At 44.6% G+C, this 22,095-nt stretch overlaps 1 protein-coding gene and 1 non-coding gene across 4 annotated transcripts in view; both read right to left on the bottom strand.

Annotated features, from left to right (window-relative positions):
- The window catches only part of SOS1 (sodium proton exchanger, putative (NHX7) (SOS1)), a 214,738-nt gene that overhangs the window by 110,569 nt on the left and 82,074 nt on the right, over window positions 1-22,095 (bottom strand). The window lies entirely within an intron of this gene.
- On the bottom strand, window positions 19,766-19,868 carry LOC148022174 (U6 spliceosomal RNA). Its single transcript, XR_015694513.1, has one exon. It is a non-coding gene; the product is annotated as a U6 spliceosomal RNA (small nuclear RNA).

Genomic DNA, 22,095 nt, shown 5'->3' on the forward strand with positions numbered 1-22,095 from the left:
ATATTATGACATACGAGGTAGATACCACTGTCTGTTTCGAGAGGGTTTTGGACCCCTGAGACGGATCATGCAGTTTGAGGATCAGAGATGCTTGGGATTTTCCCTCTTGGAGCTCCAGAGGCGCAGAGCAACAATTCTACGGAGTAGGAGGCCCCCACAGGTCGGCTCACATAAACAGAGAGCAGTCACTGACTTTTTCACTGATACACAACAGAGTATGGCAGATACCACTACTACTGCCACACAGCCTACAAGAGTACATCATCATTGGACCTCATCCTCTGTAGGTGTCCCTTTGGATAGAGCAGTGGCACTTAGCCGGTCTAGGCGCCCACGTCCACCCGGACGAAGGCCTAGACATCCACACCACAGACAAATTAAAGCCATCATTGAGCGCCACAGGAGACAAATGCCGAGACGCCTCAGCCATGCAGAGATACACCTCCCTAGAGAACAGACATATCATTGATGGAGAGTTTTCCTTTCTCTACTCTCACTTTCAGATCACTAACATGTTTCCCTTTTATAGGACACTACTTCATTTCTTTTTCAGTCTTATAGGCATGTTTTTCATCTTTTTTCTCATTCCAGATGAGAAACACACCATCATTATATGTACTGCTTTGGTCTCATAGGCCACATTGGCCTTTTAGAGACGTTAATATACTCTCTCTCTCTCTCTCTCTCTCTCTCTCTCTCTCTCTCTCTCTCTCTCTCTCTTTTTCGTAAATCTCTCTCTTTTCGTAAAAGGTAATTGTATTAATTACGAAAAAAAGGTACAAGATTACATGATTACATGATTACAAGAGACACGAGGGCCCTAGGCCAACGTGTGGGAAATCCCCGTACTAATGCACGAAAAAGGTTACACCAATCATGGCAACGACCCAGAGGCAATTGCCATATGCCAGGGAAGCAAATCCTCCCGAGGGAGCAAGTCAAAGTGCCGAATGAGATCTATCTGCCAATGCAAGAGCCCTTTAAGCCTGGCAATATGTCTCGGTACATTAGAGGCCGAATCAAAGAGAAAAGCATTGCGCGTGGTCCAAATGTGCCAGCATCCCCAGTATCTCAAAAAGTGAAATAAGATCTTCATATATAACTATGGCGGTGTGGGGTACTTTGGCTGCACAAAAACCCAATCGAAAGGAGTTAGTGAAATAAGATCTTCATATGTAAATCTCAATCTCTCTCTCTCTCTCTCTCTCTCTCTCTCTCTCTCTCTCTCTCTCTCTCTCTCTCTCTCTCTCTCTCTCTCTCTCTCTCTCTCTTGACAAGCAATGTTCAACACCCCTTCTAAGAACACACGGTACAAGATATATGGCCATAGGGTCCATGATTGGACCGTCTTTCCAGCATTTGACAAGCATGGAAAGACCTCACGCACCATGAATGAAAAGAAATACGAAGAAATTAATCTCATGATTCGCTCTGAACTACGAATTATGAGACAAGAATTGGAGAAAGAAATACAAGAGCAAGTCAAAGCCGAACTCATAGTAAATCAGAGGGCAGAAATGCAAGACATGCACATAACAATTAAGAATGACTTACAGGCACAAATGCTGTCCGAAATTTACACTCTGAAAACTCAAAATGCTGAAAGTGGTAGATGCCTACAAATCTGAAATCTTAGAACTAGGGGAAGAATTGAATACATTCAAGAAAAAAGAAATGAACATGCAACAAGAATTACAAAAATAGAAAGAGGCTTTCAAGGCATATGAAAGGGAGGTTCACTCATTGGCAAAAGTGGCAAAGACAACACATAAGCAGATAGAAGAAGCCATCCCACGGATTGAGGTAGTAAAAAAGAATAAGGGAACATCACTGAACAAGACTGAACTAATGAATGCTACCTTGGAAGAAGAGGCTAGGACACGAGCTAGGGTTTTACATGTATAGGTACTAGGATGGGAGGAGAAGAGCAGCCCACAGGAAAATGCTAAGACATTTGTTGACAAAATTGGGGCTTCTAAGGTACCTATCATCAGTGCTTGGAGAGTGGGGAAAGAGCGCTCTAAGTCCGGAGCTCTAATTCTTCGCTTTCGGCACATAGAGAAAAAAAAGGCCTTCCTCTCCAAGAGGAGAACCCTCAAGGGTGAGAAGATTTATTTGGATGAGGACCTTACCCCAACATAAATAGCGCATCGCAGAGAACACATGCCCAAGGTATTGGAGGCTCGCAAAGAGGAAAAGTGGGCTGTTTATGAGGATGGACGAGTCATCATCACTGACAAAAGGACTTCATGACAGTATGAGGCCTATGAGACACTTCGAATGTCAATATGGAATTGTAATGGAGCCCTACGCTTGGATGTTGGTTACTTTGAAGATAGCTTCCAAAACATAGATATAGCAATGTACACAGAAACACACCAATGTAAACGCAGCCGACTACCAAACGTGTGGGGATACAGGTGGGAAAGTGCATTTCGTCCAACAGCTAGAAAACCAGAAAGCACTAGGGGTTCTGGAGGTGTGGCCATACTATACCGGGAAGACCTCAAAGGGATAGTGCAAGTAATGAAAATAGATGATGATGCACGATATTTATGGATTAGGATACATGCAGGAAGACCACGGGATATATTCATCGCAATATGCTACTTTCCTCCTGCAAATTCTACCTATGCCACACGAGATGGATCACCCTTTGATGTACTTTATGAGGATATCATGAGATATGCTAGCATTGGGGACATATGATTAGTAGGAGATTTCAATGCACGCACCCGAGATAGACAGAGTGACTATTATATGCATGATAATGCCATGTTCAAAGCGATCGACATAGATGAAATAGGCCTATGCAGGAGAACCCAAGATCAAGAAGTGAGTACCTATGGAACACACCTATTGACTTTGGGAAGTGCACATAGACTAGCCATCTTTAATGGTCTACCACAACGGCCAAGATCTTACAATTTGACATGTTGAAATCACAAAGGAGAGGCAAGTACTGTCAACTACTTGATAGGATCACCAACATTGATACCAGACATCCAAAACTTTAAGATATCTAAGAGACCAATTGCCATAGCAGTAGATCATGCTATTTTGACAATCATGCTCTCTTGTGTACATATGAAACATGAAACACCAAGCCTCCCTAAACATCCCAAGTACTACTTTACAGAAGACACCTCACACATCTACAGTCCTTCTCTGCAGACCAATTTACATACATTGGACTTCAGTAGATAATTGAAAGAATGTACAACGGATTTAGCAGAGGCCATACATGGATCAGCCATGTATGCATTCCCACACACCTTGCCCCGATGTAGACCCACACGATCTACTGCCCCCCAAAATAGCTGGTATAATGATGAGTGTAGAGTGACCCGAGCTTACTTACAGAGAGAAGTGGGGCTAGGCACTTAGACACATTGCCAAGAAAAGGCATTCTTCAAACGCCTTGTGCGAAAGAAGAAACAAGACTACTTAACGAAAGCAGAAGCGGAGATATATTAGCTATTTTTGGGGCGGGATAGCAAGAGCACATGGAAGATGTTGCATGAAAGACAACCCCCCATGGAGATTACATCACCAAACGCTTGGCTTGACTATGGGAGACAGCTGTATGACCTACCAAGACAGCCACCTATGCAACCCCCAGCTTGTAGGACAACACAGTGGTCTTTCCTCACATGGAAAATGGTTAGGGATGCAATTTATAGATTAAAAAATGGGAGGGCACAGGATAAGGATGGACTAGTAGCAAAACATTTCTCACATGCTTGTGACATATTAGCATCCATATTAGCACATATGTTCAATAGAGTAGTATGTGAAGGTTTCCCTATGAGTTGGTCAGACAATACTAGAATTCCGCTATTTAAAAGTGGTGATCCCCTGATTCCTAGCAACTACAGGACTATCATGATTGGTCATACTTTGGCCAAGATATATGGATCTATATTGAAGTATGAACTCAGTGAGTGCGCTGAAATGCAAGGAAAGAGAGCATAAGATATATGGATCTATATTGAAGCATGAACTCGGTGAGTGGGCTGAAATGCAAGGCAAGAGAGCACAAGAACAAGCAGGTTTCGGACAAGGATATACCACGTTGGACCATATTCTCACACTTAGAGCCATTATTGAGCAGGATCGAGCCCGAGACAAGAGGATCTATTGTTGTTTTGTACACTTTCGCAAAGCTTCTGATACAGCGCCTCGTACACGCATCATGCAGAGATTGCAAGACATTGGAGTACCAGAGGATATACGATGGAGTGTCTGTGCATTATATGAGGCAGTGACACGTCATGTACGAGCACCTGGGGGGTTATCAAAGAGAATTGATAGTACCATAGGAGTGAAACAAGGATGTCCACTTTCACCCACATTGTTTGGTCTATACATAGATGAAGTGTCTGATTACATAGACCGAGGAAGAGGAGCTAGAGCCAGCCTGACAGGGGTGTTCATACCGATATTATTGCATGCAGATGATATTGTTCCCATTTTAGATTCACCGGAGGGATTGCAGTGCCATCTAGATGCTTTGCACATCTTCTATAGAGATAAAGACCTCACAGTGAACCTTGGGAAGACCACAACCATGGTGTTCAATACTTCAGCAGCATGGGTGACTAGATCTATGCACCAGTTCACATTTGGGGGAGACATACTGGAGCATGTGAGGGAATATGTCTATTTGGGAGTCGCCTTATCTGGCCCACATTATTCGTTGAGAGGGGCATCAGAGGCACGTCTGGCACATGGATACGCAGCACTAGGAGTACTCAAGAGTCAATGTGGTCACATACAGTTCCAGGAGCCCCACACCAAACTCTGGTTATTTGACACCCTAGTCACATCTACATTACTATATGGAGCAGAGATATGGGGTTGCAGCTTGTACCACAGGCGTCTTAGCCCACTCACTGATCAGATTGGAGTAGAGAGGGATTATTATGATGGTTGGGATAGCATGGAAAGGCCATTGATCATCATGATAGCACGCATTGTTAGGAGTAAGCCCTCCACCCCAAATCCCATTGACACAGCACAGCTAGGGGCAACACCTATAGTTACGGAGGCACTCTTCAAGGTAGTGACCTTTTGGCTCAGAGTATGGGAACTTCCACGCCATAGATACTCTAGATTGGCACTAGCCTCATCTAGACAACTAGCAACAAGAGACGAGAAGAACTGTTGGTTTTCACAGATGGCTATTTGGATGAGCCTACATGATTTGGATATTGACTGTCTTCCACCTTTGGATTATAGCCTTGACTGCCCTACACTTTCTCTCAGCCGATCAAAGTTGAACCAAGTGATCAAAGCTGATATCTTGAGGATTGAGATAACAAGGACATGGATCCATCCACCACTCCCTCTAGGATCAAGGATGGAGTTCTACAGGAGTCATTTCTTGTGTCTCTCTAATGATGCTTTCACTATTCGGCCAGCATATATGGACACCCATCTCTCCCATAGCGTACGGGTTGGTATCGAACCGATTCGCACCTCCTCACATAGGCCTTCGATGAAGACAGGCAGATGGACAAATACCCTAGCAGAGGATATGACTTGCAAGCTTTTGTGGTCGAGAGCCTGAGAGGGAGGAGCATTACATATGCAGATACACAGTATACCATGACATACGAGGATGATAGCATTGCCTCTTCCGCGATCGATTTGGACCCCTTCGTCGCGTCATGGAGTACGAGGACCAAAGATGCCTCGGTCTTTTCCTCCTAAAGCTCAAGCGGTGCCAAACTCCACTACTGCAAGACGGGAGGCTAGCTCACCCAGAGAGACACACATAGAGAGCAGTGATGTGACAGACTTCTTCTACAAAGCCAACCCTACTGACACTACCAGCCTAGCAGAGACAGAGCCATCCCGCCAGACACCTTAAAAGCCACACCATGGAGTCACATTGAATAGAGCCATTTCCCTTCGTCGAGCACGACGACCCCATCTAGCAAGACCACGTCCAAGGAGGCCACACCACAGTCGGATTAGAGCCATTATCACGAGACACCGAAGACTCACCACGAGGCATATCAGTGAAGCAGCTAGGGACCACATCATAGCTGAGATCATGTGTAGATCTTGAGATCAGCTATAGCCCATAGTCTCCACCACACTTTTGTACATGGCTCTATCAGATCCGGTTCTCCTTTCCTTTCCTTTTTCTTTTCTATCGATGGAACAACACTACACATGGTTCAACCCTAGCACAGTCCCATCGTATAGTTATTTTCAATATTGTTTCATAGGCCACCCACTTATTTGTAATGTTATCTTTATGAGATGACTTTAGACATGGATGTACACTGGATTTTGCCTCATAGGCCACATTGGCCTTATGTAGACGTTAATATCTCTCTCTTTTTTTTTCGTAAAAGGTAATTGTATTAATTACGAAAAAATACAAGATTACTTGATTACAAGATAGTTGATGACACTAAGCCATCAGGTGAAGAAGTTCTCTCGCTCTCTCTCTCTCTCTTTCTGATTACAAGAGGCACGAGGGCCCTAGGCCAACGTGTGGGAAATCCCCGTAGTAATGCACTAAAAAAGTTACACCAATCATGGCAACGACCCAGAGGCAATTGCCATATGCCAAGGAAGCAAATGCCTTCTCAATATCGAGCTAGAGCATAATTACTTGCTGTCCTAAAGCTTTAGCATAGTCAATTCCCAGTTGAACATTCAAGATGTTATGCATTATATTGCGGCCTTTAATGAAACCATATTGGCGTGGATGAACTAGGTGCGGAAAAACTTTCTGCAATCTGTTGGCAATGATTTTGGAGAAAATTTTATATAACGAACCCATAACGGAAATAGGTCTCCATTGTTTCAAAGAGGTTGGGGAGCGAACCTTGGGCAACAACAGAATGACAGCAATCTTCCAATCTAATGGCATAATACCAGAATTCCACACTTGCTGACACAAGCGAGTCAATGGTTCTTTAAGTTGCTGCACATTAGCTGAAAAGAGTTCATTAGAAAGCCCATCCTAGCCAAGGCTTTTCCTCTAGGGTAGGTGAGATAGCACTTCTTCCACTTCATCTTCAGAAATATCAACCTCAATAAGTCCACCCATTCTAGTTTGACCTGGTTGCTTACCAACTCTCAAATATATTGGCGAGCGGCGAGTACAGCATCAGAAAAATTCTCTTGCGGACCTAGCAAGGACTTAAAAAAGTCGACACACATACAAACAATGGAGGCCGGGTCAGTCAGCATAACACCCTGTTCATCCATTAAGCGCACAATATTCTCCCAAGAACCCTTCTTACTCAGTTGCCATTTCGTTTTAATCAATCTTTCTGCAGCAAAATTAGTTTTTGGAATATGTTTAGTAACAACTGATCGCTTGTTTTAGCTTGAAGGTCCTATCTGGAGGGAGGGACGCATGGGCCGTTTTTAGGGATAATGCCAGGCAGTTATCTCGTCAGTATGGTATTCAACAAGCTTCCTCCTTACGAGCTGAATTGCAGAATGCCTAAGCTTTATTGGCCCACTTCTTGTCTCTAAGTCAATTAGGGGATTCCAATGTTGACCTACTCACATGCATTGAATGGTTGAAAGATAGGGTTTATTCTCTTCAGAAACAGGAATATGCAAAATACAAACTGATGGCCAGAGCTGAAACTTTACGATAATAACTGTCAATCCCATCAATTCTTTGCTCGCTTGCACCAGAAATAAGGTCTATGGGTCATTTCCAAGACCAAAGGGTAGTGATCTGATAAGACATGCTGTCGTTCCACCCACATGTCAATAACTGCCGGAAGAAAGAAATCACTCTGACAAATATATATCCCGATCCAGTCTGGCCCAAGTGTTAGGATACTGCAAAGATCGATAGGTATAACCAGATTGTGATGGATACATCCAGGACCACATGTCGTACTTCAAATATCCAGCTGCAAGGGCATCCCAAGCCTGTCGCTCAGGACCATCCATAACTGAATGCAAAGAAGTAGTCTGATCCCCAGATGGACATGCATTAAAGTCGCCCATGACAAAACCTTGACGAGCCATGGAAAGACAGTGCAGGTCATCCCAAAGTTGACAACGTTCCTCCCTTGCCGTAGAAGGAGCATACATGCCCACCAACCACAAAACCTCCCCCTCATAGAGAATCTCCAAAATCACAAATCAGCCTCGAGGGTCTTGAGAAACCAACGATGGTTGCAGCCAAGATTTGACAGCCAACATAACACCAGATTTATATGGAGCTCGACCACTGAAGAACACAACGTAATCCTTATAAACATAAGAGGATCTGGTCAAAGCATGTTGTTTATGCTCCACCACACAAAATACATCCCACTTTCCAGCAAACACAACTTTCCACAACCGATAATGCTTGCTGCCCTGAGATGTATCTTTCACATTCCACAAAACAAATCTCATAATAAATCGAAAAAGAAAAACTACAGAACCACCGCTTTTCCTTTCCCTTTTACATCTATAGTTTTAGCTGCCTGGAACCTTTCCATCTCTCTTCTGATTACATCGACAAGGTCTGCCCTTTGCAAACCAACAATCGGAGCACTAGAAGGAAATTGTTGTTGCTGCGACCGAAAAACATCCCTAGGAGGCAAAAGCCTCCCCTGCGCATCAAAGCACAAAGCAAAATTGGAATTCTTTTTATTATCCCCCGCTTGAACACATGAAGATTGAGGGTTCATGTAAAACCCCTTACCTCTACGTTGAAAGGTCTGACTGATGGGGTGTGGCGATGAGTGGGCAGGAGCCGCACGAGAAGCTTGTCTTGCATTACGTCTAACCACTGAAACCCAAGAATCTTACCGAGAAGACACATTCCGGTCAACCGGAATGGAAGTACGCTCAAGACCCACTTGAGAAATCCCCTTCTTACCTTCATCCTAATCATGATGGGAAAGCATCTCAGAATCAGCTTGAGGCTACTGAAGTGAGTGGGTAGGATGGTGTTCCTGCGTATCCATGTCTGAATCTATAGATTGCTGCAAAACCTATGGATTTTTGCCACATTCTGAAATGAAATGGCGCAATTGGCTACATCTGAAATAGTATCCTGCAAAAGTACCCCATTTTAACTCATAAACCAAGGTTTGCAATCCTGGGACCTGAAAAAGGATTTTGGTTGGGCGAGGTTTTCCTGTGTCCCAAGGCATGCATGCCCTGTTCCGATTGCGGGAAGCCAGACAAGGCTCTACCAACACCTCGCCTAAGGTTCTCAAGACCAAAGGAAGGAGTCTCCAGAGATGCGCAGGAAAATCAACCACCTCCACCCAAATAGGGCTTGCCTGCCTCAATACCTCCTGAAACTCAGCCATGGACCTCCAAGGGACCATGTGAACCAACTGTCCACCCAAAAATAAAAGGATGCACTGCATGATGAAAGACTGCACTTCCGAGCAGGGAAAAAGCACCTCAAAAGACCCCCTAGGACCATCATAGATTTCTTCAATAGGAGGGGCCTGCACATGTCCTGAAGCATCTTCTTTGCACTCTTGCACATTTACAAGCATAGACTGCAGTCAAGTACGAATTCCTTGTGATCAAGGGAGTCCTTCCTGTAAAATAAAGGATGGCTACCCTCTCATGGAAGGCAGCAATCTGCTGTAGAACCAGTTCTGTTCCCATGACTGCTACTAGATGATCTCCTTCCAGAAAAGAGTCAGCTTTACTCTCATTAACATATAAATAATCAGACATAAGATGGTTGGCAGTGGCCAGCATGAACTGAAGAGACCCATCCGGACCTTGACCAGAAGCCTGGACCTCTGGTTTCTCATCCCTTTCTGTCAACTGCCGGAAATCCTCCGCCAAAGAATCGGTATCTGAGTCCGGCAGAACTAGGTCTTCCCCATTCCCTAAGTGCTGATCCAGAAAGGCCACATCGATATCATTTGTCTCCTGAAGACACTCCATCACTGGACTAGATGCATTGACTTTGATTTTGATCATGTCCTGGAGCATGCAGTAATGCACTGACTGGGGCTACAATCTGTATTTCTACAATGACTGTAAACAGTGTGAAGGCATTTGGGCTCGTAAAAGATTACTAGGCTTACAAAAATTTAGTGAGGGGTTAGGGAAACCCTGGAAATTTGCAGGAATCACAGAAAATGCTCTGATTTGACAGTACAAAGTAGAAGTTGAGTGGCTTTGCACACAGTGTGTGAGAGATGGATAATGTAGACAAATGCAAGCATCAAACCGTGGAAAGTGAATATCTGGGAGACGGATCTGATCAAGAACTAACACAACCGTCCATGGAAGCAATGTTCAACACCCCTTCTAAGAACACATGGTAGAAGATGTATGGCCGTAGGGTCCATCATTGGACCGTCTCCCCAACATCTCACAAACATGGAAAGACCTCACGCACTATGAATGAAAAGAAATACGAAGATATTCATCTCATGATTCGCTCTAAACTACGAATTATGAGACAAGAATTGGACAAAGAAATACGAGAGCAGAAAGCCGAACTAATGGTAAATTGGAGGGCACAAATGCAAGACATGCACATAAAGATTAAGAATGACTTACACGCACAAATGCTGTCCGAAATGCACATGCTGAAAACTGAAATGCTGAATGTTGTAGATGCCTACAAATCTGAAAACTTAGAACTGAGGGAAGAATTGAATACATTTAAGAAAAAAGAAATGAACGTGCAAGAAGAATTACAAAAAGAGAAACAGGCTTATAAGGCATGTGAAAGGGAGGTTCACTCATGGGCAGAAGTGGCAAAGACAACACAGAAGCAAATAGAAGAAGCCAGCCCATGGATTGAGGTAGTAAAAAAGAATAAGGGACCATCATTGAACAAAACTGAAGTAATTAATGCTACCTTGCAGAAGAGGCTAGGAGACGGTCTAGGGTTTTACATGTAGTAGTAGGATGGGAGGAGAAGAGCAGCCCACACGAAGATACTAAGACACTTGCTGACAAAATTGGGGCTTCTAACGTACCTATCGTCAGTGCTTGGGGAGTGGGCAAAGAGAAATCTAATTCCATTCTCTAATTCTTCGCTTTGGAGACATAGAGGAAAAAAAGGCCTTCCTCTCCAAGAGGAGAGCCCTCAAGGGTGAGAAGATTTATTTGGATAAGGATCTTACCCCAACACAAATAGCGCATCGCAGAGAACACATGCCCAAGGTATTGGAGGCTCCCAAAGAGGGAAAGTGGGCTGTTTATAGGGATGGACGAGTCATCATGACTAACAACAAGACTTCATGACGGTATGAGGCCTATGAGACACTTCGAATGTCAATATGGAATTGTAATGGAGCCCTACGCTTGGATGTTGGTTACTTTGAAGATAGCTTCCAAAACATAGATATAGCAATATACACAGAAACACACCAATGTAAAGGCAGCCGACTACCAAACGTGGAGGGATACAGGTGGGAAAGTGCATTTCGTCCAACAGCTAGAAAACCAGAAAGCACTAGGGATTCTGGAGGTGTGGCCATACTATACCGGGAAGACCTCAAAGGGATAGTGCAAGTAATGAAAAGAGATGATGAAGCACGATATTTATGGATTAGGATACATGCAGGAAGACCACGGGACATATTCATCGCAATATGCTACTTTCCTCCTGCAAATTCTACCTATGCCACACGAGATGGATCACCCTTTGATGTACTTTATGAGGATATCATGAGATATGCTAGCATTGGGAACATATTATTAGTAGGAGATTTCAATGCACGCACCCGAGATAGACAGAGTGACTTTTATATGCATGATAATGCCATGTTCAAAGCGATCGACATAGATGAAATAGGCCTACGCAGGAGAACCCAAGATCAAGAAGTGAGTACCTATGGAACACACCTATTGACTTTGGGAAGTGCACACGAGCTCGCCTATAAAGGGAAGTGGAGCTAGGCACTCAGACACATCGCCAAGCAAAGGCAAAGGCGTTCTTCAAACGCCTTGTGCGGAAGAATAAACGAGACTACTTAACGAAAGTAGAAGCAGAGATATATCAGCTATTTTTGGGGCGGGATAGCAAAAGCGCATGGAAGATGTTCTATGAAAGACACCCCCTCATACAGATTACATCACAAGATGCATGGCTTGACTATGGGAGACAGCTGTATGACCTGCCAAGACAGCCACCTGTGCAACCCCCACAAGCTTGTAGACCAACACAGTGGTCTTTCTTCACATGGAAAATGGTTAGGGGTGCAATTTATAGATTACAAAATGGGAGGGCACAGGATGAGGATGGACTAGTAGCAAAACATTTCTCACATGCTTGTGACATATTAGCATCCATATTAGCACATATGTTCAATAGAGTAGTATGTGAAGGTTTCCCTATGAGTTGGTCAGACAATACTACAATTCCGCTATTTAAAAGTGGTGATCCCTTGATTCCTAGCAACTATAGGACGATCATGATTAGTCATACTTTGGCCAAGATATATGGATCTATATTAGAGTATGAACTCAGTGAGTGAGCGGAAATGCAAGGCAAGAGAGCACAAGGACATGCAGGTTTCAGACAACACAGAAGCAGATAGAAAAATCCAGCCCCTGGCTTGAGGTAGTAAAAAAGAATAAGGGAACATCACTGAAGAAAACGTAAGTAATGAATGCTACCTTGCAAAAGAGCCTAGGAGACGGTCTAGGGTTTTACATGTACGAGTAGTAGGATGGGAGGAGAAGAGCAGCCCACAGGAAGATGCTAAGATACTTGTTGACAAAATTGGGGCTTCTAACGTACCTATCGTCAGTGCTTGGGGAGTGGGGAAGGAGAAATCTAAGTCCAAGGCTCTAATTCTTCGCCGCCAAAGCATAGATAAAAAAAAGGTCTTCCTCTCCAAGAGAATCCTCAAGGGTGAGAAGATTTATTTGGATGAGGACCTTAACCCCAACATAAATAGTGCATCGCAAAGAACACATGCCCAAGGTATTGGAGGCTCCCAAAAAGGGAAAGTGGGCTGTATATACGGATGGACAAGTCATCATCACTAACAAAAGGACTTCATGACGGTATGAGGCCTATGAGACACTTCGGATGTCAATATGGAATTGTAATGGAGCCCTACACTTGGATGCTGGTTACTTTGAACATAGCTTCCGAAACATAGATACAGCAATGTACAAAGAAACACAACAATGTAAAGGCAGCCGACTACCAAACGTGTGGGGATACAGGTGGGAAAGTGCATTTCGTCCAGCAGCTAGAAAACCAGAAAGCACTAGGGGTTCTGGCGGTGTGGCCATACTATACCGGGAAGACCTCAAAGGGATAGTGCAAGTAATGAAAAGAGATGATGATGCACGATATTTATGGATTAGGATACATGCAGGAAGACCACAGGATATATTCATCGCAATATGCTACTTTCCTCCTGCAAATTCTACCTATGCCACACGAGATGGATCACCCTTTGATGTACTTTATGAGGATATCATGAGATATGCTAGCATTGGGGACATATTATTATGTCACAACTCTATAGAAACAGAATTTGTATCCTTCTATAGAAACAGAATTTGTATCCTTTTTCATTAATTTGTCTATATAATGATTTATTAAATTTATTTTCTTTACACTAATTAGATATAAAGAAAAGTGCATTGGAGCTGGCCACTGATGAGTGGTCACAGGTTATGGTGGACCCACGCGGTGGGTTAGAGAAAAGATAGTTCACACTTCCACCTATATGACCCGATTGGGCGCCTGTGACTAGAACTCACGCATATCAGGGTTAGACTCGCACACAGAAAGGATTGATGCCTTGAAGTGTGGGCTAGATCCACCAGAACAAACAGTTACAATCAACAAGATGGCATGATCATGAAAAGCTTGTATAATGTGCATGTGTGGGCTGAAAGCTTGAAATGCACATTTCTTTGCATAAGAAAGTCACATGAAGATTCGGATACCATTTTTGCGATGTACACGGAAAAAGCTTTCATATGACACCCATATTGGGGGGGTCCCTAAATTTTAGGAGATCCCTAAATTTTAGGAGGTCCCTAAAATTTAGGAGCCTCGAATTAGGCTAAAAATGCTAGTCCTAAAAAATAGGGATGTCATTCTAAAAATAGTAAGTTCTGTACTCTGACTGTGCTTACTAAATTTGGTTGTTTCTATTCTTGACAGTATTCAACCCAAAAAGGAAGGCCATAGAGAAGAGACAAGTGTCAAGACACTTGTCACACAAGTTTCCAAGTGTCCCACCACTTGTCACATCTCATGACATGTGGCTGGACACTTGTCTTGTGCTACTCCACTTTCCCCTTTTGTACTAGCTCTCCCCTCTCCTATAAATAAGAGCTCGTTTTTCTTCATTCATCATCATTTTTCTTTGCTGTAAACTCATGTACAGCACCCACAGATAGCCAGAAACTGGCCCCATCCATCCCCATCATCATCCCCCACTTCTCCATTATCAAATTCCTCCATATTCCCTCTTCTATCACTGTTTTTTTTACAAGACAGCAAGCCTGTAAATTCATTACAGCACCTCCTTCTCGAGCTCTTTCTTCCATTTTAGCTACAAGAAGTAAGCCCTATCCATGTACTGCTGATCAACGATGGAGAAAGGCTGAATTTCCCTTTTTCTTCTCTCATATTGTAAAGAAATCAGTTCTTATCATTGCATAATAGATAATGCATGTGTGTTTGTACATCTTTGCATGATCTTGTGAGAGTGAGAATTACTTCTTCTCACTCTCAGGTTGATTGTAACTGAGCTCTTCCCTAAGGGACTTGGGTTGAGCAGAAATACATTCCTTCGGGGGGGGTTGCCCATCTTCAACCCTCAATCTTGTCTCCATTACTTTTACATTTTCATGGCTGTAATTTTGTGAGTAATTTTCATTTTCAGCTTTAAGTGTTCATTCTCTTTTATATTAAATCTCGAAAACAAGCGAATATCATAATTGTTAAGCATACTACGTTGTTCGGGGCGTTTACATATTAGTAGGAGATTTCAATGCACCCACCCGAGATAGACAGAGTGACTTTTATATGCATGATAATGCCATGTTCAAAGAGATCGACACAGATGAAATAGGCCTACGCAGGAGAACCCAAGATCAAGAAGTGAGTACCTATGGAACACACCTATTGACTTCGGGAAGTGCACATAGACTAGCCATCTTTAATGGTCTTCCACAACGGCCAAGATCTTACAATTTGACATGTTGCAATCACAAAGGAGAGGCAAGTATTGTCAACTACTTGATAGGCTCACCAACATTGATACCAGACATCCAAAACTTTAAGATATCTGAGAGACCAATTGCCATAGCACCAGATCATGCTATTTTGACAATCATGCTCTCTTGTGTACATATGAAACATGAAACACCAAGCCTCCCTAAACATCCCACGTACTACTTTACAGAAGACACCTCACACATCTACAGTCCTTCTCTGCAGATCAATTTACATACATTGGACTTGAGTAGATAGTTGGAAGAATGTACAAGGGATTTAGGAGAGGCCATACATGGATCAGCCATGTATGCATTCCCACACACCTTGCCCCGATGTAGACCCACACGATCTACTGCTCCCCAAAATAGCTGGTATGATGATGAGTGTAGAGTCACACAAGCTCGCCTATAGAGGGAAGTGGAGCTAGGCACTCAAACACATCGCCAAGCAAAGGCAAAGGCGTTCTTCAAACGCCTTGTGCGGAAGAATAAACGAGACTACTTAACGAAAGCAAAAGCAGAGATATATCAGCTATTTTTGGGGCGGGATAGCAAAAGCGCATGGAAGATGTTCCATGAAAGACACCCCCTCATACAGATTACATCACCAGATGCATGGCTTGACTATGGGAGACAGCTGTATGACCTGCCAAGACAGCCACCTGTGCAACCCCCACAAGCTTGTAGACCAACACAGTGGTCTTTCTTCACGTGGAAAATGGTTTGGGGTGCAATTTATAGATTACGAAATGGGAGGGCACAGGATGAGGATGGACTAGTAGCAAAACATTTCTCACATGCTTGTGACATATTAGCACCCATATTCGCACATATGTTCAATAGAGTAGTATGTGAAGGTTTCCCTATGAGTTGGTCAGACAATACTACAATTCCACTATTTAAAAGTGGTGATCCCTTGATTCCTAGAAACTACAGGACTATCATGATCGGTCATACTTTGGCCAAGATATATGGATCTATATTCAAGCATGAACTCAGTGAGTGGGCTGAAATGCAAGGCAAGAGAGCACAAGGACATGCAAGTTTTAGACGAGGATATACCACGCTGGACCATATTCTCACACTTAGAGCCATTATTGAGGAGGGTCGAACCCGAGACAAGAGGATTTATTGTTGCTTTGTAGACTTTCGCAAAGCTTTTAATACAGTGCCTCGTACACGCATCATGCAGAGATTACAGGACATTGGAGTACCAGATGGATATATGATGGGGTGTCTATGCATTGTATGAGGCAGTGAAAGGTAATGTACGAGCACCTGGGGGGCTATCAGAGAGCATTGACAGTACCACAGAAGTGAAACAAGGATGTCCACTTTCACCCACATTGTTTGGTCTATACATAGATGAAGTGTCTGATTACATAGACCGAGGAGGAGGAGCTGGAGCCAGCCTGGCAGGGGTGCTGATACCGATATTACTTTATGCAGACGATATTGTTCTCATTTGAAATTCACCGGAGGGATTGCAGTGCCATCTAGATGCTTTGCACATCTTTTGTAGAGATAAAGACCTCACAAGGAACCTTGGGAAGACCAAAACCATGGTTTTCAATACTTCAGCAGCATGGGTGACTAGATCTATGTACCAATTCACATTTGGGGGAGAGATACTAGAGCATGTGAGGGAATAGGTCTATTTGGGAGTCACCTTCTCTGGCCCACGTTTTTCATTGAGAGGAGCATCAGAGGCACGTCTGGCACGTGGATATGCAGTACTAGGGGCACTCGAGAGTCAATGTGCTCACATACAGTTCCAAGAGCCCCGCACCAAACTCTGGTTGTTGGACAACCTAGTCACAACTACATTACTATATGGAGCAGAGGTATGGGGTTGCAGCTTGTACCATAGGCATCTTAGTCCACTCACTGATGAGATTGGAATAGAGAGGGATTATTATGATGGTTGGGATAGCGTGGAAAGGCCATTGATCATGATGATAGCATGCATGATTAGGAGTAAGCCCTCCACCCCACAACCCATTGTCATAGCACAACTAGGGGGAACACCTATAGTTACGGAGGCACTCTTCAGGGCAGTGACCTTTTGGCACAGACTATGGGAACTTCCACACCATAGATACTCTAGATTGACACTAACCTCATTTAGACAACTAGCAGCTGGAGGCGAGAAGAACTGTTGGTTTTCACAGATGACTATTTGGATGAGCCTACATGGTTTGGATATTGACTGTCTTCCACCTTTGGATTATAGCCTTGACTGCCCTACACTTTCTCTCAGCCGATCAGAGTTGAACCAGGTGATCAGAACTGATATCTTGAGGATTGAGACAGCAAGGACATGGATCCATCCACCACTCCCTCTAGGATCGAGGATGGAGTTCTACAAGAGTCATTTCTTGTGTCTCTTTGATGATGGTTTCACTATTCGGCTAGCATATATGGATACTCATCTCTCCCATAGCGTACGGGTTGCTGTCGGACAGATTCGCACCTCCTCACATAGGCTTCAGATGGAGACAGGCAGATGAACAAATACCCTAGCAGAGGATAGGACTTGCCAGCTCTGTGGTTGAGAGCCTGAGACGGAGGAGCACTACATATGCAGATGCACAGTATACTATGACATACAAGGATGGTACCACTATCTCTTCCATGATGGATTTGGACCCCGTCGTCACGTCATGTAGTACGAGGACTAGAGATGCCTAGGTCTTTTCCTCCTGGAGATCGAGAGGCGCCGAACTGCACTACTGCAAGACAGGAGGCCAGCTCACCCAGAGGGACACACATAGAGAGCAGTGACAAACTTCTTCTACAGAGCCGACCCTACTGACACTACTAACCTAGCAGAGACAAAGCCACCCCACCAGACACCTTACAGGCCACACCGTGGTATCACATTGGATAGAGCCACTTCCCTTCGTCGACCACGACGACCCCATCTACCAGGACCACGTCCGCGGAGGCCACACTACAGTCGGATTGGAGCCATTATCACAAGACACCGAAGACTCACCGCTAGGCATATCAGTGAAGCAGCTAGGGACTGCATCATAGCTGAGATCATGTACAGATCTTGAGATCAGCTACAGCCCATAGTCCCCACCACACTTTTGTACATGGTTCTATCAGATCTGGTTCTCCTTTCCTTTCCTTTTCTTTTCTATCGATGGAATAACACTACACATGGTTCAACCCTAGTATAATTCCATCATATAGTTATTTTCAGTATTATTTCATAGGCCACCCACTTATTTGTAATGTTATCTTTACCTTACTGATGAGATGACATTAGACATGAATGTACTCTGGATTTTGTCTCATAGGCCACATTGGGCTTATGTAGACGTTAATATCTCTCTCTCTCTCTCTCTCTTTCTCTCTCTCTCTCTCTCTAGAAGCTCTAAAATAGTGATGCAAGATATCTGGTTGCTAAGGAATGAGAGGATTTCGAAAGAAAATCCATAGGGGTTACATGAGATTGGAGGCGAAATACAATCGCAGAGCAGTTATACAGCCAACCAAGCATTCCCTCAGCTTGTAGCGAAAACGACCTGTCATTCATCCTGATCGACAACTTAAATTTAGTAATAGCCTATTGCTTGTGTACTCACTCTCCATTATATTGCTTTTCTTCCGTCTTGTCTCTGTTGCTAGTTTGTGTGCAGCCGAGCTCGGAGGAGAGGTTAGGCATTCCTAGAGATGGCGGGCATCAAACTTACTGTCAAATGAGCAGTCTGGGCTCGCCTGTGTTTTACAAAATCCTGTATAGTAACCAATGAGCACATCACAGTGAGCGCAGTGAAGTAGTTGCTGCCTGCTATCGTTTAAAGGACGGGTCCTACAAGACCATATGCAAATTAACCTGCTATAAGATCTTGGTACCGAGAAGAAGAGACGAAGCTTGAACCCAAAGAAGACGGTAGAAGTGAGACTCGCTATTAGCTAAGGATAAATGACCCACTGCCTCTGCCTAAACGCTTGGCGCCCGTGTTATACAGAACGGCGCTTCTCTCTCTCTCTCTCTCTCTGTAGCTACTGTACCAGCCTCCAGCCAGACCTCCGGGCTCACACTACAGCAGGCTAAGGACCAGCGTACCCGACGCCGCACGAGGATCCGTGGGTTTCGGACCCCACAGCCACACCGACAGGAGATCCGGAGGATTCTTGATCTACATCGACAGCAGACTGAGATCCGACGACACTCGACACATTGGATCTCAGATCTCCAGTTTGCTCTTTCTCCACCGCCGATGTACCACATCATGCATCCAGGAGGGATCACCTGCTATTAGCAACTTCGACGACTGCTACTACATCCCAGGATAGTATATCTCCCTGCATCTGTTACATATACACATCGCACCACTTTATCACAGCCGACAGTTGTTCCCCTATCACAACCGACATTTGTTCCCCTTTTGTAGCCATTATCTGGAGTACCAGAGCTACATACGCACATACACATACACGACACTTATCACACTCACAGCACCGTATTTTCAGTTTCCAGTTTTTAGCTTTTCATTCAGCACTTTTATTGTTGGATAGCTGGATCTCATCAGTTGTATCACAGTTTGTCTCATAGGCCAGTTTTGGTCTTTAGAAGACGTTAATATAACTTTCTCTCTCTCTCTCTCTCTATGCGTGTCATCCTTGCGCAGGGGCCATGCTAATCTTCTCTGTATCGTTCCAATTTTATCAGATGTCTCCGAAGAGACCTCTCTCTCTCTCTCTCTCTCTCTCTCTCTCTCTCTCTCTCTCTCTCTCTCTCTTTTTCGTAAAAGGTAATTGTATTAATTACGGAAAAAAGGTACAAGATTACATGATTACATGATTACAAGAGACACGAGGGCCCTAGGCCAACGTGTGAGAAATCCCCGTACTAATGCATTAAAAAGGTTACACCAATCATGGCAACGACCCAGAGGCAATTGCCATATGCCACGGATGCAAATCCTCCCGAGGGAGCAAGTCGGAGTGCCGGATGAGATCTAGCTGCCAATGCAAGAGCCCTTTAAGCCTGGCAATATGTCTCGGTACATTAGAGGCCGAATCAAAGAGAAAAGCATTGCGTGTGGTCCAAATGTGCCAGCATCCCCAGTATCTGAAAAAGTGAAATAAGATCTTCATATGTAACTGTGGCAGTGTGGGGTACTTTGGGCGCACAAAAACCCAATCGAAAGGAGTTAGTGAGGACCCCACCACTGCGCGCCAGATTTGCGACAAGAGTGACCAGATATTCTTGGCGACCGGGCAAGAAAGAAAACAATGTCGGGCCGATTCCGTAGTAGTGGTGCAGAAGAAACAATTGCCATTGGAGATTCGACGCTTGGAAAGGGCCGAGGCAAGAGGAAGACCACCAATCATTACCCGCCAAAGAAAGACCTTGCATTTGAAAGGTGCCTTATTCAGCCAGCCCTCCATCAGCGTTGCCTGCCACCATGACAGCGATTTCCGCAGTCCCCAAACAGTATTAGCTTTCACACCCAGCCATTGGTGATCTTGAATGAGAAGATGATACACCTGATTAGTAGAGGCCTTTTCCAGACTCAACCGGCCTGCAAGGTCCCAGTCCTGCCAAGGACGATCCACAGCCAGGGCAGGAAAGGGTTGCCTACCCTGAAGCTCCGACAAAAGCTTTCCCCATAAACCACGGTATCCGCGCGGGATCCTGAAAAGTCTCCTAGTAGTCCGAAACGATGCGAGGACATTGCGAGTGGTAAGGGTAGCATCCGCAATCGAAGTCACACCTAAACGGGCCATGCGGTTAAATCTCGGTCTGAGCTGATGTTTGTCTTCCCAAACAATTCCAGCTGAAAGGAGTTAGTCTGCAAGCGGTTCCCCACTGGATGCCAACGGGCCTTTTGGAGCACCACTTTCCAAGAGCCGACCAAGTGCAGTAACAAAGAGGAAGAGGGACTGGAAAATCGAGAGTCAGCATTAAGGACATGCCACCAGGAGGCCTGAAGTCGTGTGTTACCATGGCGTAGCCCGCTGTCCTCAAGAAAATAACGGGCTATGATGGTCCACGGGTGATGATCCACACACATGGCACGAAAAAGAGACCAACGAAGAGCCAGCATATGAGTTTCTGCATCCAAAATAGCTCCACCGCCCATGCGTTTAGGGGTACATGTATGTGACCATGAAATCCACGAAATGCCTGCCTGCAGTGAATCCTTCTTCCATAGCATGAAACGAATGGGATGAGTGAGAGCCTTCAAAGTAGTAGGCGTCCACGGCAGCAATGGCAGGAAATACGTTAGCATTGGTAGCATAATTGTCTGAGCCACTTTGAGGCGGACATGGAATGGCCACGCTTGCGACTTCCAATACATAAACTTCGCCGCCAGTTTTTGTGAAATCCACTCCAGTAGGTCCTTTGGCCGTACATCCACCCCCAATGGGTATCCAAGATGCCTGACAATGGAGCCACGGGAAACCACCTGGCCCTGCCAGCCTAATGACTGTAAATCAGGCTCCGTGCAACTGACAATGGCTGACTTAAAGGCATTGATGCGAAGACCAGAGGCCTGACCAAAGAGCGTCCAAACATCTAATGCCTTTCGAATGTTGTCCCTGTCCGCCCGCAAAATCATAAAGGTGTCATCAGCCAAAGATTGGCTAATGAAGTGCTGCCCCAAAGGAAGAGACAATCCTGCCAGCTGAGCAGAAGCCGCCATTGAGGATAACATTGAAAGGACCGGGTGAGTCGCCAGGGCAAAGAAGAGAGGACTCAAAGGGCAACCCTGTCTAACCGAGCGTGCAAGGACAAATGGCTCTGTAACCCCACCATTGAGCATAACTCTTGAAGAAGCCGGAGCACTAATGGTGTAGATCAATCGGGACATCCGAGTACCAAAGCCCATAGCAGACATGAGATCTGCAATGAAAGACCAGTCCACATAGTCAAACGCCTTTTCCAAGTCCAATTGAATCAATACC

The sequence above is a fragment of the Lygodium microphyllum genome, chromosome 17 (genome assembly GCF_053477565.2).
Source record: "Lygodium microphyllum isolate KBCC chromosome 17, Lygodium_microphyllum_v1.1.10, whole genome shotgun sequence".
Classification (NCBI taxonomy): domain Eukaryota; kingdom Viridiplantae; phylum Streptophyta; class Polypodiopsida; order Schizaeales; family Lygodiaceae; genus Lygodium; species Lygodium microphyllum.